The following is a 20,428-nucleotide window of genomic DNA, read 5'->3' as shown; positions in this document are numbered from 1 at the left end:
TCGGCTTATGATGCTCTTTGTCGCTAAGGTTGCACAATAAATATAGAAATTGTTGCAAAGATGCATTATAAAGTAAACCTTTAAAGATGAGCACACAGCTTACCGAATAGCACAGATACACCTATGCAGCGCAGAATGATTATAGATATTGAATGGTATAGATATTGAGTTTTTAAATAAATAAAAAACTGAGAATTAATTTTATTTAACAAAATATTTTGCCATTTCTTAGTAGAAAAAAATTGGAATAAAGAAAAATTTGTGAGTACTCTAAAAATTAAAGTTAATACAATCATCGATGACCTGTTAACAAACTAATAATTATAATTATTATTTATTGTAAAATCATTCATGAAACCTACACGGTTGTGATGAAAGTAACAGTAGTAATTTTGTATAAGGCTAAATAAGAAAAATATATAATCAATTAAAAATGTAGATATGTCAATGTATGTGTATATTTGTCACTCTTTATGCAAAGTGATGCAAATATATGTTAAAAATTCTATTGAAATATCTCATCTCAGTATTTATACACGAACAACAGACAATGTAAATGAAAATAATCTTATTTTGTATAAAACAATTTGCAAATGAATTTTCATTTTTATAGGCAAAAATCCCGATTCTATGATATAAAGTACACGTCCATAAGATACATGAAAAATACATGCGGCAAAAAATATGTATAAAAAAATATATGAATATTAAAAAATATTAAAATGCTGGAACGGTAGTCTCTTAAATCAAATAAAAACGAATAACATATTCTTTTTCACGCCTAAAATTATTTCACTTTCGGCTCCATTAAAATCTAAAAAAAAAGAATGATACAAGTGGAGTCCATTTGATTTTTTTTTCTTTTTTTTCCGAGAATGCTTTCAAGGACAACTCGATTTTAAAATGTTACCAAAGACCTGGAAATGTAAATTGAAAGCCATTCTCCGCGAACGCGTTTTGCATGAATATTTTGCATTACTATTTTCCAGTCGAACATTATATAACTCTGTTTGCAACGTAAATTATTCCAACTGTTCCAACGCGTGAAATTTTACCTCACCAGCTTGTTAATTTTTCTCGTGCGGCTTAAATTTATACTGGTTAACGCGTGTTTCTGTTGTTAAACGTCACTTCGAATTTCCTTGCAAATCGTGGGAACCTAATTAAAGTTCTCCGTGAAAATGACGGTAATTAAAAAGACACGAAAACACTGGCAGATGAAACATTTTCATAATATCGTAGCATGAAATGCGGAAATGTAAACAGTACATATTCTGAGATGATTAAATTATTATTTAATGTAAACGAATATGAGACGTGTATCAAAATTACTGAACTTAATTTTATAAATACTTTAATTAGTGTTGTATAACAACACCTAGGCATTCAAGTATGTATCAAAATTATTTGTAATTGAAATTATTTAAAATCATTTCCACTAAAATAGATGACAGTAAATAATAATTAATTAATCATAAGTAATCATTAATTAATTAATCTAGGTACCCTACCTAAATTAATTATCATTTACTATCATCTATTATTTAAATAAATAAAATTTAAATGAATTAAAATAAATTTAAATTTAAATAAATAAAATAAAATAAAATTATTTAAATAAATAATTTTCAAACATGTTAATGAAAACTCAATATATTAATTTAAGCATTACAGCTGTTATTCGGAAAGCATCACGTTTTCCTTATCCTCACAGTCATCAAACGTCCATAAATCTTAACAGTTTTATACCGCAGTAAAACTCCATTTCTTGCTCCAGTTGTTTTACAGAAAATTTCACAGCTAAATCCTGCTGATTCCAAAACCACCTCACGTAATTCGCTTCGAAGTCGCGAAGAAACGATTACACTTTGTTCCTTCAATTCCCAGTCAAATCGTGCGACTTCCACGAGAGAGACAGTCGAAAGCTAGTAGAAATTCCTGTAGAACCGGAGTGTCGGAGAAATAGACGTGCGACAGAAAATCCGGAAATCCGGCCCGCTATCGACGACTCGGAACATCACGTCTGTAATGTAACGCTCTCAAGCTGCGTTGGGACAGGGACAAATTTAAAGAGAACACGTTCCTGACTTCTTCAACGACGCAAAGAAATAGGGACACGCGTTAAAGTACATGACTGGTATTATCGCATTTCAAAGCTCTTTGCCAGTGAAAGAAGAAGGCGAAAAGTGAAGGAAGTGAAAAAGCTTAGTAGAACTGTGAAGAGTAAAAAATTTTAAAATAAAAGAATGCAGCTGAAGTGAGACGTAGTTGGCAGAAATTATAAATAAGAAGTGGCTAGAAGAAAATAGAATTTCATGCCAGAGGCCATGATCTCGGAATTCTGATTGTAAATGCACCACGTCTCTTTTGATATAATGCTCTCACGCCATGATAACGTACGACATTATCAGCTTTACGTCCAGTATTATTGTCTGTGGCTCTAGTATTTATGGGCTTGACTCTTGGCTGACGGGTAGATTCTTAAATGCAAAGATCCGCTATCAGAAAAGATATGTTTGTATCATGGTTTCACGCGGTGCGTTTCGGATGAAACTAACGAAGTTGGATCTTAACCCTTTTAGTACCCATGAGCGGATATATCGTCTTTGCGGGATTCGTCAAAAATTCCTTGAGCCGATATTTCGGCTTTCCGTTCTCAGTAGAATTTTAACACACCTAATGACACTTTATTTTTATAAAATACGTTTTTACATTAGAAAACATGTTTACTGAACACAAATATACATGTTATATACATATGTGAGTACATGGAAAGTCTTGTTATAGGATTCTTATGTCTTTATATTTTATTTTAAACATGTATATGTTGTATTTCATAATATGAAAATGTTCCCAAAGAAAATAAATTTTGTTTCCATCATTAATTACAAACTTATACCTATGGAAAATAATTTTTTTCTATGTTTAACGGAAAACTACATAGATTTTCTAATAAAATAAAAAAAAGGTGGAGATTTATCGTTATTTTTAAGAAAGATATGATAACTTTAATAAATGTCTTCAAAACCGCATATTTATTCGTGTATTTCTGGCAGGACTGTGGAAAATCGCTGGGTACTAACAAGAGGGTTAAATCCGGTTTATATTGTTAGATTAATATATTAAATACCTTGCGGATCATGATACTACAAATTTAAACAAATAATTAGAGTAACTTGCATATTCGGCACATATTTCTAGCATATTTAACTGATTGGCTACTGTGGAAATATTTTTTAAAAAATCACAAAAATGATTTTTTAGTATTTTTCTAATCTTTTAAAATTATTTTGTAACGACTGTAGCAGTTAATATACTATAGGTTTGTAGCCTCCCAACACTTGCGCATAAGCATTTATATGGGAGAATTTGAATTGATATTAATTATATTACTCATATTTTTTAATTATATTCTAAATTTTATATTTCATAATTCAAAATCACAAAATTGTTTTCCAAATTACTTTTAATATTAATATCGGCAAAATTAAGATTTTGAGAATTGCTGCTTTTCCTATTTCGCTACATTTCCTAAGGAAGTCTACTTTACTCAATACAGGACATATTTTTCTTGATGGTACTGGAATTCTTGAATTTTGGTTTCGGTACGCATTTATGAAACGGCTGAGAATCACTGGTGTATCCTAATGTACTATTTTGTTTTCTATAAACTAACACATCGGGACATCATCATTTTCCATAGCACATTGTACGTAATTCGTTTATAAATTATTAGAGAATTACTCGTTTGTTTCTCTTTCTCTGCTATTATTTTGATCCCGTTTTTCACGACCGCTCATTAACTAACTCTCTATACCCCATCCTTCTTGTTTCTCGTACTCTCTGTTCCTCTTTCTGGGTTTTAACTGGTCCATGGTTTCACCACCGTTTTGTAACTTCGACGATGAGTGCACAGAGAGATAAACACGAAATTGTATGCGTCCGTCCAAAAGTTTCTCGACAAGTTTCTGCCTGGGGCGCGTCGAACCGGTGTCGACGTAACCCTTTATGTTGCCTTTACAACGGGCTACCGGACAAAGCTATGTACCCGGGCAAACGATTTTTGCACGCTGTCCTGAACATCTTTCACGGTAGTGCAAATGAAATCGGACTCAACGGGAGACAGAGTATTGTGTTTGTTCGCTATACGATGTAGGAAGAAGCGAATGAAGAGCAGTACGGGTGATGAACAGAAGTGAAGGTGTTGTTTCAAGGTACACGAGATAAATTACACTCTACTCTACTGTACACTCTACTGATTTATGGACGTAATTATTTTCATATATTAAATATTAAATTGCTCATTGCCAGAGTGAGAAAAGTCGAATAGTACGCAGCACACTATAAGAATTTAATCTTGCGATATTAATGTTTAATTTGATGTCTTATTAGGAATATATTAATACGGTTTATGATCTCCTTTCATTGCTACTGTAAAACTTATTGTATGGTTACTGACAGTTATTATTAAATTATTTATTTAATCTGTGAAGATCTATGGGTAGTCATAAATACACCTGTTGTAATTAAAAATTAATTTTAAAATAATTCAATTTTTGTTGCACTAATTATTAATGACTATCACAGCAGTCGACGAATGAGCAATTATTTAGAAATAGGGAATGTTAAAATCACTTAAAATTATTTTAATAAATTTAGAAAAAAAAACTTAAAAGCTGCAATTGATATGTGGACCATCACATTAGAAACCATCACAATTATCAATTAGCTTTTCCAAATTATTAAAAATTGTCCTACTGTTTTCATTTTTCAATTCTTGAAAAATTACCAGATTAAATATGTATTGTTATGCCAATCGTAAAGCTTCTAAAGTTTGTAAATTATGAATATAGGTACAGTACAAATAACTAATAAAAGAAATCAACACATATTATTATAACAAGTTGCATTAAATATTGTATAACTTATTTTGTTCATATTTAAATAAAAAATATCGAATGAATTTCACATACACATACTTTTTAATTGTTACAATATTTGATATGAATTTTGATGCTTTTCAATATCTGTCATATTTTCCTTGTTCAATACTGTGAAAAATTAAACATTGACCACGTTTACATTCTCAGTCATTTCATGAACCTTAATAAACGCTGCCTCCTCTCGTTCGTTCATTTCGCTCAAATAAATAACGAACAACAAAAGAGATGTTCCAATAAATATATTGATTTTATCATTGAATGAATCGTTAACAATAATGCGTCGATCGTATGCAAACGCACCCCGATATATAATTCGTTTATTTAACAAAATCAGAGTAATAACATCCTAATTAGAGTAATCAAATATAATTCGCTATGTGCACGATATTCGTTCATCGTAATAAAAGTTCAAGGAAGTGTTGAAAGTATTTAAAAAAAAAAAGTTATACGAAAACGTAATACCACAGGCTTCAAATAAAACTGGACGAAATTGAAATACACCGCGGTTGTCTAAGGGTTAATATACGTCGAATATGTAACTAAAAATTTTGGGCTCGAAACGAGTTTGCCAATCAAGTGGTGAAACGACGCGAGACAGAAAAGAAAAAAATAATTTCGATCAAAATGATTCATTCGAATCCCACGTTTCCGTTAGCGAATACACGCGATTGGTCGACGCGCGGAAATTGTGTCAAACAGAATCGATATCTCGATTTGGCTTTCCTGGATGTTGGTTTCGAGAGCTGCGTTTCTAATCGATGAACGAAGCAACAGCTTTTTGCTTCACGGAAATAAAACTGCGGTTTTATACTCATTACATTTCATTTCGATTCAATCCGATTTATAAATAGAATAATTTTCATAGTTGCTCTATTGTGTCGACGAAACATTTTAGAATTTAAGTTGTACAGGAAAAGAATATCTATTAAATTAATTTTAACTTACTCATTTGAAGACATTACATTTGCAATTTTATAGTTACATTAGTTCATTCTTTTTACGTTGAAACTTAGCATATATGATTAATTATAAAATCCTATTATCTATGATACAAATTTTATTTTATTTAATTTTTATGGTAAAAAATTAATTTCACATTTCGTGTTCTCAAATGATTTAGCAATACGGAAAATAAATAATTGAGAATAGCTGACCTATTTTCAATGTTCTTAAAAATAAAATGCACTATTAGTCAAAAATTTTTTGTTATCAATTTTTAAACGCTTAAATTATATTGTTACCGAGTTTAATTAATAATAATTAGCTCATTTCTGTATTTCATTTCAAAGAAGTACTTTTCCTTTGTCTTACAAGATATTAAACTTTATCTTTACAATAAATATTATTTGTCATCACGGACATGACAGGCCCTCTTGCAGAATACGGGCCTCAGTTATAATTAATTAGGGAATTCTGCCGAACTCCCAATAGCCAGTCCGCCTCTGTTTGTCATATACCCAACTGTCATTAGGCTTGTATGTGCAACTCAATTAATCTGTATGTACTTTGGAACTGTTCTCAGTATGGATATAATGCAACAATAAATTAGGTAGTTCCTAACTTTAGACCACTGCAAGCTGTTTATGTTTCTACAGTGACAATATACCAACTCCAGTCTTTACACTACAATATAACAAAAAATTGCAATCTTTCATATCCGAAGAAATAAGAAATGAATTTCAAAGAATTCCATTTAGGAAAAAGAGAAAAGCTGCATTGATATCAATAATTGTTCAATGAAACCTTATCAAAATTTGAATCCAAAGTAACCGAAAGAAATAACAATATTAAATCAATAATAAAATATCCATCCTCTCTGTTTGTTTCTTTTGTGCGAACTTTATGTTTTAATTATCAATGAGGAATTAAAATATTGCAAACAAAGGAGGTACAGACAAATGGTTTGAAAATTAGATCTGAAAATTTAAATCTGTTTCCAACCAACACAAGAATAGCTACTATAAAGAGAATCCTCTTAGGAAACGTGTCCTAATTTGTCGGTGGTTTTTGTCCCGTCGTTCGTTCTGTTTCGTGGGTTCTTGGACTTGCCAATGGAAACGTAAACGAAAAAGGGAACACGACGAACTGCACGTTTCCGCTTTGACTCAGTTCCGCAAGCTTTGTGGATAGAAACAATGTTTCCACTGCGACGACTTGACCATGCATGCTTTAAAGCTCCATTCTTCAATCTTTTTGCGACTTCATTCGCTGCCTTTGCTAAGATATTATGTGTGCTTTTAGTTGAAGAAACGAAGATAATTAACGATAAGTAAAGAACTTGTTCTGAATTTAATCAGAGCGATTTAAGAAATAAACATACAGTGGGTCACAAAATTACCCTTCACTATTTTTTTTTTCACGATTTCAACAAATTGTAATTTTTTAAAACGACAAAAGCACCTATCTTAGTAAATTAATTTGTATAGCTTCTCGAGAAACTTCAAGTCATTCTGTTAATGACTATCACAGCAGTCGACGAATTAGCAATTATTTAGAAATAGGGAATGTTAAAATCACTTAAAATTATTTTAACGTTTGAAACGGTGAGCGAATAATTTTGTGACCTACTTTAAATATTTTGAAGCGAGCAATGTTTGCGAAGAGGATAAAATGTTCCAATTTACTTGTTCTGAATTTATGCAGAGCAATTTAAGAAATAAACATACAGTGGGTCACAAAAGTACCCTTCACTATTTTTTTTCACAATCTCAACAAATTGTAATTTTTTAAAACAATAAAAGCACATATCTTAGTAAATTAATTTGTGTAGCTTCTCGAGAAACCTCAAGTCGCGATCGAAAATTTGACTCTTCGTCGATCAATCGTTTAGTACGTGACGGGAGCCCGTGCGGCTAGAGATAGAGTTGTCGATTGAATATCGTGTAAATTAGCTGCGCGGCACTCATAAATGACGGCAATTTGCAGCGACGGTGAACTCATTTTTTGAAGAAATGCGTTTACCTTTACATAAAGCGATCATGTAAGTTTCAAGTTGTTTTGTATCATTTTAATAAATAACTAACATATTGTTTAAAATATTTAATAAATTATCTATTGCTTTGCCCGCGATTTTTCTTACAACGATACCCCCCACGAACTGTCTGATGTTACGCGGGAGAATGACACTCAAACCGTATCTTCCGCCACAATCGCTGCATGGTTTCATTACTGCCGTGAAATGATTGTAGATCATTTTTCAAACATGCAAGCGGAGAAACCGTAATTAGGAGGAATTTCGGAATCTGGTTCGCGGATCGTTGTATAGGTGCATTGCGTACTAATATCATATTTTTTTATTATTCCACTTACGTTATTTGTATCTTATTATTTTGATATTATTCAAGATCGATGAGGCAAAATTTGGAAAAAGGAAATACAATCGCGGAAGAATTGTAGAAGGATACTGGGTGTTAGGAATGGTAGATACTAGCAATAAGGATTGCCGAATGATTGTAGTTCCAAATCGAGAAGCCGCAACATTAATTAACATTATAAAGGAACACGTTGTTGCTGGCAGCGAAATTCATACGGATAGTTTTCGCAGCTACGCCGGACTTTCAGAAGCAGGATTTATTCATAAATCTGTTAATCACAGCATAGAATTTGTAGGTAGATAAATTTGATACTGTTTAAGTTAGTTAGGTTTATATTTTTTTAAAGAGAGAGAAAGAATTCAATTTTATTAATAATTTAAATACAGCTAGTGATGGGACTCATGCGCAGCAAATAGAGTCAAATTGGCGGCCGGCGAAGGACTGGATAAGGGGAAGGGGTCGTTTTCACGACGAGGAATTTGCTGATTGTTTATGCGAATATCTGAGTGACGGTTTTACAGTCACAACAAAATAGACCTCATGGGATCAATGATGGAAGCGATTCGGAAAAAATATGTTTTTAATTAAGGTAAGCGAAAGTTTATTAGTTAATTATTGAATTTTTCACATTCATACGTTCATTATTCTGTTAAAGATTTATTTCATTCTGTTAATTTCAATAGTTTATTTGAATTATATCCGATTTTAGCACACTAAACAGCTTACTTTTATTTTTCAAATTATAACGTATACCATCATACCGTTTCAAGTAGAGACCCGTACGGGACCCAGTGCATCTTTCCCGTCGTTTAAATTGTTCTGATCGTATAGGACGTTTAATCGCGTCGTACGCGATTAGGACTGGTGGCAGCGATACCTTTCTCATCGCCCGAAAATCAAGAAAAGAATAATCGATCAATTCACCTATCATCTAGATCTAGATTAACCAATGTTTTCTTTTCTTTTCTTTTACGTAACACGGGCAATGTTTGCGAAGAGGATAAAATATTCAAATTTCTTGTAATTTTGTATTTATAACTGTTTTTGTGCTTTTCAGTGTTACTTTCAGAAATCGACTTTCATTTCAAAACAGTTCGTACACGAGAACGTTACAGTCGCATAAAGGCCCTCAATTGCATCCAGCAATCTTACAGGCGAAGGTTCGTACAAAAGGCGCCAAGCTACGCTTTATGCGTCCTCGAAACGCGACTATAAACGGCACTTTCCCTATTTCAACCAGATCCTATTTATCATTCTCGCTTGAATGCGATCGAAATTGCCATTCTGAGGCAGCGCCACGACGAAATCGTATTTCGTCGCTGAAAAACGTGTCGCGAAAACGTAGCTGATTCAGCTCGCGGAAATATTATTTCATGGGCTATCGCTGCTTACCAGGCCATTATTCCGTGGTTGTTTGTCGAACGATATCGTTCGATCAAGAAATTAAAAATTAAATGCCGTCGATTATTGGCGCGGTGAGAACAGTATGGATTGAAACTAATCCTCTAAACGTACATGAGCATCAGAAATTGCGATAAACGATTTAGCCATTAATTTTCCGAGTAGTAAGTAGAACAAAAATAATATTTACCTAATGGAGGAATCTGTACTTGACATTCCAAAATTATTATTTCGTTCATTTCATTTATTGCGATAATGAATTTATGACATTAACATGTTCCATGTTAGCACTGAATTGGAACTTCATCGATCATTAAGCACCTTTTTCGTTTAATAAAATAATATAACTTTGAATCATGCATGTTATCTGAATATTATGCTGTTTTACTAAATTATATGGCAGAGTTAGCTTTTATAAGTTTCAAAACATGAAAATCGTGTTCTTACACGTGAGAAGTGGAAAGCGTGTCATACAATTTTTAATATTAATATCGCCAAAATTGTAGGCGTTTAGTGGAGGGGGGGAGAGGGTTTGGTTTCTCCGGACGTCTTTAGTTCAGACCGGGGACCGTTAGGTGGCGACGAGATGATCGGTGACAGTGTTCTCGCAAGCGGTCGCCCGGCATGCAATTCGAATATGTATAGAAGTTCCGAATTGTGGTATGATAGATGTCTGGGGCAAGGATCGTCTGTTGTCAGCCCCACTGACGAGTCTGACAGACGATCCCGAGACGAAACGCCTTTTTCTTCCCTCTCTTACAAAATTAAGATTTTCAGAATTTCTGCTTTTCCTGTAATGCCATTTCTCCTAGCGAAGCCTACTTTGCTTGATACTGTACCATACATATGTTAATGTTTGTAATTATACGCAATGAGTAGCTTTAATATTGAGAAGGTATACAATTTTCATTTTGTACTTTTACAATTCTATCTATGATTGAGAAAAAAATATTCGACGTTATGTTATATTTCACACGTGTTTGGAAAATTAATTTGTACTTTATAGTTTCATTTAATAATGATCTCAGAGATTAAAGTAGGAGTTTGTGCATTTCTGATATTAAAATATCTATTGTTAATCTTAAACATATTAATACCTATGAAATACCATATAGTTCTAAATGTCAGTAGATATAGGATAAAAATCAATTAAAAAGATAAATTATACTAATCATAACAGCATGAGCCAGATACAAGAAATGAAAAAATCAGTTCTGCCAAATGTAATATCCTTCAAATTTTCTATTCATTTTATTATTTTCAATCTATTCAACACAATACACGAGCTACAGGAAATGGAATAAAAAATATTTCAATACAATCTTATTATACTTTCAAACGATTCTAAATCATCATTCCAGCATCAAAAATTCCATCTATATTCAAAATATTCAACATCCATCGTGAAAACCACTAGAACAAAGTTATTCATATTCCTCTCGGTTGTTTATTTCGAATCGTCTCGTTTTAATCCTCAGCAGACCAGGAGTTTCTACACTGAAATCCTCTCAAACAACGGGAATAATTTTCCAAGTTGATTGTTTTTCTTCGCACGATGTTAATTATCGTTTCGCACGTATTCCGCCCACGCAATGTATACGATACTCGCGTAGGAATTTCGAATCGAGCGGCAAGCAAGATTCATTCGTGAAACTTAATGGATCAGTCGGTGACAATTGGATCACGAACGAAGGTTAGATGGATCACGGCGCCGGATGTCATCGACGACAAACTTAAACTTCCTCCTTACGACGTTGGAAACGAGGAGATTTGACGTAAGACGATCGCAAAGCTTTCTCACGAACACGAAACTACTTTATGCAAAGTCGAGCCGAATCGAGCGCGTTCCCTTCAACCCTGATGATATCCCATTAACGTTAAGATTTCACACCCTGTTCAGGAATTTTTTCCCCCTCGACAGAAAGACGTGATCGCCAAGTAGTCCGTAAACAAGTTTATAAGGATCTGGATATCTTATTTCTTTCGTCGCTTGATTTCTTATATCATTATAGGAGCATAAAATCCATCACAGGATTTTATTTAAAATGAAGTACAGTGTGGTATAAGTGAAATTAGGGGAGGTTTATCATTTTCTTGGTTTTGAATTTGTTTAAAATGCATCGCTGCATTTTACCATATTTGTCTCTTTCCAGGAAAACAGGATTTGCTTATGAATTTTTTCATCTCGAAAATCGTTTGTCGAATTAAGTTCATATATTTTCAGCTTAGAAAAATTGATTTGTTGTATTAATATTTCTGTTATTTGAAAAATGAATTTTATAATTCTGAAAATTATAACCAAATTCCTACTCTATAAATTTCTCATTGAAGGCTAGATTGCTTTTAAATGTAAAAGGATTTGACTATATTTTTTAACATTGTAATATCAGTAGGTATTCATTATCTGTCTTATCCAAAAGTCAACGACCTTTGGTTTACTATGTCCACCTAAAAATATTATTATATTTAATCCCTTTAGAATCCCTTTATTGAATTCATTAATTCTTATCTCTTCAGGAATTTTTTTAACCTGAAGTCATAATAGATTATTAAATAGAAGATAGAAGAATTTCATTAGCAATTACTACTATTATTTTAGGAATATATTTTTCTTCCCTTCAATTTACCTATTGAATATTTCGAGGCCCCATTTTATTATAATGATAGAATCTTCGGTTCTATTTTCTCTCGACCTCAACTCTATTCACAAAATCATGCAGAAGATGCCAATAGCGAAATGACACAGCACGGAACGAATACGTAGCAGCATTTGTTAATTAACCGAGCCCCGACAGGCACGAATCTCGTCGTGAAACTACCGCGATAGAAATGCAGTCCCAAATCTAACCGCATTTCTCCCTTCATAATGCAACGCGACCATGCTATCCACTCCCAGAAGCATTTCAATAAATACGGTTAACCTGTTCCACAATCTGCACTCGAATCTTGCTCTCCATTCTGCTTACTTTAACCCATGTCTACCTCTATCAGTTTGCGGTTTTCACGCAACGTGGCACGATTTAAGGCTACATTTTGGGCCAACCTTCGAGGTAAACCTTGTACAGATGAAAATTAAGTCTACTACTTAAATAAATTACATGGAAGAAACAGCCATTTACAAAGCAGGATATAGAAAATAGCCAAAATTGGCTCTTTCGATTGGTCGAATTACACTGCTAGTGCAGAATTTCATTCTTCTATTTTATTTTTAATTTAACACTTTGAATAGGATTCTATCACTCATACCATTAGTAATTCTTTCATTTATCTAGTTAGAAATACTCATATTAGATACCTGAAATTATGGATATTTGATATAATAAAATATCGTAAAAATAATAGATAAAATTTATGAAAAATAAAAATAATACTTCATGGAATTTCTAATAGTTTCAGCGTAGCGATCAACGTGTTAAAAATAAGTATGCATTGAATGCTGATAGTTCTAATGTTAAGGCTTGAAAATAAAAAAGAAATCTAAAGAATTTTCTCTAATCTGTTTATATCTAATAATATAAAGAGACATATCATTGAAATATATCACGAATAAATAAATCGTCGAATACTTCAAGGCTTTGTCGAATTAGAAACACGAAACACGTTAGAAAAAACGAGCCACGAGTTTCTAAATCTAAGTACATGTTCGGTAAATTTGCGGAAACGGAGTTCACGCCAGGCTGACCAAAATCGCAAATGCGAAAGAACGCGATAAAGTACGATCAGGCAATTTTTTTCCGCTGGCTATCTGCATGGCTGTGCGATACCACGACGACAGCCGACCTTTTTCGAGTTCCACGAAAAGTTTTGCGGCTCGATTTATACCAGCCATGGTCAGAAATGGATTCTGCAGTGGGTGCTGCCAATTTTGCACGAATCGATCGTGAATTTATTACGAACCGAATCGAGCCACGAAACGCGTGTTCGTTTTCTGCGATTTGTCAGGAATTAATTGATAAAGTTTTACTAATTCCCTAGGATTTCTTTTTAATTCCTAAAATGGTAATGACGACAGGAGTTGGATGAATGAATGGAAACATTTGTTATAAGAATTTGTTGCAATCAACAAAATTAGACGAAAAATAATAGAAACAGTTATTTTATGTATCTGTTCTATTATTTGTTAAAACAACATAATTTGGGCATTCTAGGACAACATTATTAAGTATAACCGTTTTTAAAATTCAATTTTTCAACTCGGTAATAATATTCACAATTTTATTTGAGAAGGAGAATACTTCGAGTAAATAAGAATTAATACACATAAGACAAATAATTAAATGATTAAATCTATCAATTATACTCAATTAATTATATTTCATTTTTCATGCAGTTAGTCAAGTCAAACTTTTATCGTAAATCTTCAACACCGTGAAAATCGAGATTAAAATACTATTTACCAAAGATAATGAAAAACTGGTGCTTCAACATAGGACGGAATTTCGCAAACAACTTTTGAATTGAACAGTTTACTGTTTGACGTTTACTAATTAATAGCGTGGTCGGTTATACGCGCTTGTGTTCACTAACTTCTCGATATAAAACTATTTGATACTTTAACTTTACACGCGAGCAGTTTTTGAACGTTGGATAAATCAGTTTGTTAAATATTTCAGCAAAAACTTTGGGCATGAAAGCCGGATTAACACAACCGCGATTTAGTTTAGATTTTAATTGTACATTTAATAATAGTGGTATACTGTTATCACCTTTCACGGGTATTTAAAAATTTGGAATATCTAACTAATAATAAATCACATCATCTAATACAATTATTAAGGAAACTAGAGGTGTGCGAGTACTCGTAATTTACAAGCCGAGCTGAACTCGAAATCGAATGAATTTGCCGAATTACTCGAAATCGACGAACTGTTTGAAAAAAAAGCGAGCTACTCGAAAAAATCGAACTACTCGAATATTCGGACTGAAAATTCATCTTCAAGTAAATCGAATATTCGAGTAGTTCGATTTTTTCGAGTAGCTCGCTTTTTTTTCAAACAGTTCGTCGATTTCGAGTAATTCGGCAAATTCAAGCGCTCAGCTCGGCTCGAACAATCGAAGCGAGTTCAGCTCGGCCTGTAAATTACGAGTACTCGCGCTAAAGGAAACCGCTGACTTATTCGTTTTTTAAGCTAACGTAAATAATTTTAATAAATGACGAGTTAACTCGCCATGCCCAGTTAAAAGATTAAAAATTACAGAGGTCGCTTTTAAAGTTCCATGACGAGTTAACTCGTCATCCCCAGTTAAAAGGTTGAAACGATGGATTACCCCATTTCTCTCGGGACATCGTTTATATTCATTCGATGCTCACAAAATTGCCCAATATTCATTCCTTGTCGGTTCTATAAAGTTTAACAGCTTCAAGAACTTTGACAACTTTTGAAGACTTCAGTACTTTCAACTTCTAAAGACTTCGGATTCTTATGGTTGTAAAAAGTATGAAATTTGTTCTAAGTGACATAAGATATCGTTAAGAGGATCAGTTTTTGCAATTAATTTATATGCAAATTCATCTGTTCCTAAACATTTTTTAACATTCACATTCAATTTTACTATGTTGACTGGCACGAAGTATAGACAAAAATTAACCATTGAATTGAAACATGAAGAAGAACTTGAGATTAACGCAATAACTCGAAATAGCAACCTGGAGCATTAAATATAAGACATGATTTGATGGCAAAAAAGCACCACTAAATAGCACACGTGACACATCAGTTTAAGGCTTATAGTTAGACAAAAACGACTACATAAACGTTTTATGAATATTCCTAATACAAAATGATTGGTCATTCCAAAGAACCGATTCATAGGGTAATATTGCCCATTAGTGAATGTTTAATTTCAATTTAATTCAACGAAGAATCCGGCAGTCAGTATTCAGAGTATTAGCGAAATTAACGAAGTAATTATGTAATTAGTTTCTTTGAACCATAAGCTTCAAATTTGTGTAACATAAATTCTATTCTGTCTTACTTTTATGTTATCAAATCGCATTCATTGTTTGTTGCAATTGGCAATCAGCCATTTTGAATTAAAAATATCATTAAACACTTATATGATCGTGTTCATTAAATTGTAAGGTTCAAATTGATATGTCACAAGTACTATCCTGCATTACTTTTATGTTGTGAAATTATATCAGACTCTCTACATTTTGTAAATTAAGCATTTGATATGCCTCAGCAGGGCCGAACTAAGATTTAAATTTTTATCGGGATTGACATGACGGGCTCGCTTGTAAGATATGGCCCCTAATTTTAATTAATTAAGCCCTAAATCCCTACCGGTGTCATAGTCTAATATTTCTCTAATTTTAAATCACTAATCCCTTGAATTAAATCCATTTAATAATATTGTTCATTAGCGTAAATTCATTTGTAACAAGAAAATTATTCAAATTATTCGGAACAACTCTAACGCGACGCATTTGTATCGTTTTACACTGAATAGAGCTAGCTATATAGCAAAACATTGCACGGTTTCGAGCTAATCTGCTAGCCCGACAAATTTACCATCCCCATGAAAAACGGCCCATTAACCAAAATTTAGTTGCCCTCGATACAATGTAGATACACGCGTCAAATATGCTAACGAAATATATTACGCGTTATAAATTTCACGATTCCACTGGCGGCGATGAGAATGGAGTTTCCGTGCCTCGGCGAGGAAAACGCGCGTTACCAAAAAGCCAATAATGGAGTAGTCGTTATGGGATTTATCGTCGGGAACCATTGTGCAAAGGCCACAGCGTCGACAACAGTAATCAGTTTTTGCATTATCCGAATAATGCACGACCATCGAACGACCCAAAGTCACTGTTTTGCCACGTGTCAAACAAATTCTGAAGATTTTATATTTTCAAGTAATTTTATCCATTTTCTACGTTAATATGATTAACATTTTCTACCCCCCTTTTTTCCACTCTATTAAATAGTAATTATAATTAAATTAATAGATTATCTGCCACTTAATTCAAAATGGTCAGAGCCGTCTTAACAGCACTGGGCAAAGCAATACATTGCGCCCTACCTAACCATGGGAATAAGAATGCAAATGATCGAAAAAATTAATATAATTAACACAGACACAAATAATCAATACAAACTTTTGAAGAATATAATATAAGCTTTGAAAAATTGGCCAGTACATACATGCCTTAAGGCGGTACTGATTATGACTGCTATTAACCTGAACAAGGATTGATACAACTTTATAATTAAATTTAAAGAAGAGAGTAGTAGCAAAGTTTCATATTTGTTTAAATTCTTTTCGGAAGTAGCTCAGATTAATCCAAACTTAAAAGTAACTGATGAGTCTTTAATGTGAAATTTTCATGAATTTGTTTAAAGTGTAGAAGAATTTTTATTTGTGAAGTTTGAATGTGGTAGCTGACAGCATGCTGTTTCAAGTTCATCTGTGAAGGATGAAATTCTTGAACAAGAAATAAATTCAACGCGAACTTCATATTTTGGTTTCGAATATCAATAAAATTGTAATAGTATACTGTAGCGACTCTCATTTTTTGCATAAATTCGTATCACCGAGACCAAAATACAAGAATTTCGGTACCACCAAGAAAAGTATGCTCTGTACATAAGAATTTAATAGAGATTAGAGATTACCGTCATATATTTCTTTTCTTCGTTTCTAATATAAAGAATTGTACAAAAAAAAGTATATTAAAATAGCAATATGGGGAAAGCAGGAATTCTCCAAATCTTCATTTTGATGATATTAATGTTCAAAGTAACTTAGAAAAAAAAATGTAATTTGTAATTATTAAATATTACGAAATGTAGTATATAACAAAGTAAATATTGATTCAAATTTTCCCGTGTAAACGTTTATACTCATGTGTAGACCTATATCAGCAAATCAACATTTTCCTTCTGGGTGCTTACAAAGAGGGCCGAGAGCTTAGGGAAAAGTGGAAACTCGAGACATCACCAGTTTTTACCACTAATTAAGAACCGCTGGTATACTGCATTTTGGAATATATTAGATTTTATTCAGTAAGAATTCAATTAAATAATTTCATGTTTTTATTAGGTATCTCACGAAGCTCCGTTTCATATAGTTTCACTGTTTTTTCTTTTGTAATTATTGCAACTTAATTACAAATGGATATCGTGATGCACAGAAAACAGTAATTATTTTTAAATATTATTATATTTATTTGTAATTACAAGGTGACATTAATATGATATTTCTTAACATCATAGTAATTTGTCAAGGTTTATTCTCTTTTCTTATGATGTAGTTCTAGGTCTATTCTTTGTAATAACTAGAGTAAAATTGTCAATTTGCATACGAAAATTACTCTAAACTTTTTAAATACTCGTAATAAAGGATACAGACGAGTTGTAAGAATATGTAAGCACCAGTTAAGAAAATTTTGACTGAAAATATGAATAATGGAATAGTTTCAGGGACGTAGCTCTTTTATAAATTGAGGAAAGAGAGTATTTTGCATTTGAAAGCGATATGTAAGTTACTTTATTCTATGAAACTGTACTGCCATTTAACTTTCACGTATCAAAGAGAATTTCAATTTAATGATACCGCTAAAATATGATTCGTTTATGAAGTTAGTAGTTTAAGAAGAATAGGAAGTCCATTTTATAAACTTTTATTTTTGCATTTGATGATGTAGAAGCATACTATTTCAAATAAAACTGTATTTTATAACTGCATTAGAATATTTAAATTTATATGTATTGTAAAATATACAATCGTTCTATCAAATATAGGTACATATATTTTGTAAATGAAATATTCCATTTAAATAAATTTCTGAAATTAGATTGAAATCTCATTACCATCGTATAATTTATGTGAATTTAACAATAGATATATTATTCTATTGTTAATAAATATTAATCTTTTCCTTGCAGCGTGAATTACTTAATTTGATCTTTTCATGAAGTTGAACTATCTATTTTACAAAAATAAGTTCTTTCACCAAGTGGAAGATATACATATGTCAATATTTTTTTTTTATTCCAATTTTTTGTCTACAGGGTGTCTCACGACTACGTCAACAACCGAAGAGGGATGATTGACAAGGTGATTCTAAACAACTTTTTCCTTTGCCAAAATGTTGATTAAGGCTTCGTTTTCGAGTTATTAACAAAAAACACTGGCCAATCAGAGCGCGCCTTTAGCGCGGACCGAACCACGAGAGCATGACCATGCATGGCTTGAACGCAGAGCAAACCCCACACTGTCGTGGTTCGGCCCGCGCTAAAGGCGCGCTCTAATTGGCCAGTGTTTTTTGTTAATAACTCGAAAACGAAGCCTTAATCAACATTTTAGCAAAGGAAAAAGTTGTTTAGAATCACCTTGTAAATCATCCCTCTTCGGTTGACGTAGTCGTGGGACACCCTGTAGATGAATCTCTGTACAAAGCATGGAAAATATACATACATCTATAAAATCCTAACTGACTCGCTAACTTAAAAATTATAATCCAAACCCTGGACCTAAAAAGTTAAAATTTTGAGAATGACTTCCCCTTAAAACGCAAGCATCAACTAAGAAGGGATTTTTCAAAATTCGGCCCCCGGGAGGGTAAAGGACCGAATTGAAATTTTAGACTCTTTCGGAAACGGTTTGATCTAGATTCTAGAAGCATGGATAGAAATACTTTATTTAATATTTAATATTTATCGAAATATATTAGGCATATTATGTAAAACGCAATTTCGGTTTTCACTTTTTGAAAGGGTGAACACAGGATTGGTAGATGATCTAAAACGTACGCGTATATCATAAGTCGCATGAGTCACGAACATAATATTCGGGCAATGGACCTTTCTGAGGAAATAAAGATTCTTCTAAAAGAAGGAAATAAATGAATTAATTTGAAAGACCTGTCAAAAGACACCTCTAAAATATATATAAACAATGAGAATTGTTTAATTTGCCTATTCATTTAGATATAAAAAGTGGGAATAGGGAGAATAGAGTTACTTTAGTAGAACTGAAAATTATAACTAATTATTGCAAATTACATTACAGACTAAAATATTTTCTGGAGCAGTCTAATTTTAGATTTTATCTCCTACAATTTATATACATTTTATACAAGCAATTATGTTCTCCTTCACAAATTGCTGTTTCTACTCTAACCTTTGAATTTCCAAACGCTATTTACCTTTACACTTCACCATTCGTGAATATTTCCGATATCAATTTCAATAAAACAATTTGAAGAGCTTTCGTATCACTTGATCGATACCATGCATATCACTATCTCCAATCCTTCGTCCTTTCGACTGTCTTTCGTCTAAAACATTTTCATTCAATTCTTTCGCGATTATCCTATCCGAAGGATTCAGAACACGATTGCATCGTCGTGAATCCTTCCGCGAACGCTCAAAGCCGAATTGGCTCGTGCATTCGAGAACAAATGACTCCGTTTTACAGGACGGCACGTATCAGAAATTCATTCTCGGTTGCAAATTTATCGAACCACCGTAATACAGAATTCAATTTCTTTGGTGACACTGTACCTCGGTTCGTTCATGCGGAATTCGCAATTGTACAAGTTCACCCGCGGAATTACTCAACACGTGCGCTTAAGCAGCGAGCCAATTGGTCACGTTTTCCTAACTTTTCACCAGAGAATTCTGCCCTCTTATGCATAGTGTGGTCAAGCAGGACCAATTGTTGTTTCGAGTTCAATCAGCCATGAACAAAATTGATGAATTTTCAAAATTCCATTTCGTTGCATAAACTTTGCGATAATTGAACCGAATTATAAGC

At 32.8% G+C, this 20,428-nt stretch overlaps 1 protein-coding gene and 1 long non-coding RNA gene across 11 annotated transcripts in view; one reads left to right on the top strand and one right to left on the bottom strand.

Annotated features, from left to right (window-relative positions):
- The window catches only part of LOC117609068 (neural-cadherin), a 325,378-nt gene that overhangs the window by 197,879 nt on the left and 107,071 nt on the right, over positions 1-20,428 (bottom strand). The gene's annotated exons all lie outside the window — the stretch shown is intronic.
- On the top strand, positions 1,722-10,600 carry LOC117609069 (uncharacterized). 2 transcript variants are annotated; one of them, XR_013063474.1, is made up of 4 exons: positions 1,722-2,347; positions 3,954-4,214; positions 8,288-8,846; positions 9,315-10,600. It is a non-coding gene; the product is annotated as an uncharacterized LOC117609069 (long non-coding RNA). The 2 variants fall into 2 exon arrangements; XR_013063472.1 differs by lacking the exon at positions 1,722-2,347 and having other exon boundaries at positions 2,961-4,214.

The sequence above is a fragment of the Osmia lignaria genome, chromosome 14 (assembly GCF_051020975.1).
Source record: "Osmia lignaria lignaria isolate PbOS001 chromosome 14, iyOsmLign1, whole genome shotgun sequence".
NCBI lineage: Eukaryota > Metazoa > Arthropoda > Insecta > Hymenoptera > Megachilidae > Osmia > Osmia lignaria.
Note: the sequence above shows the minus strand (reverse complement) of the source record. Positions and strands in the feature narration are given on the sequence as shown.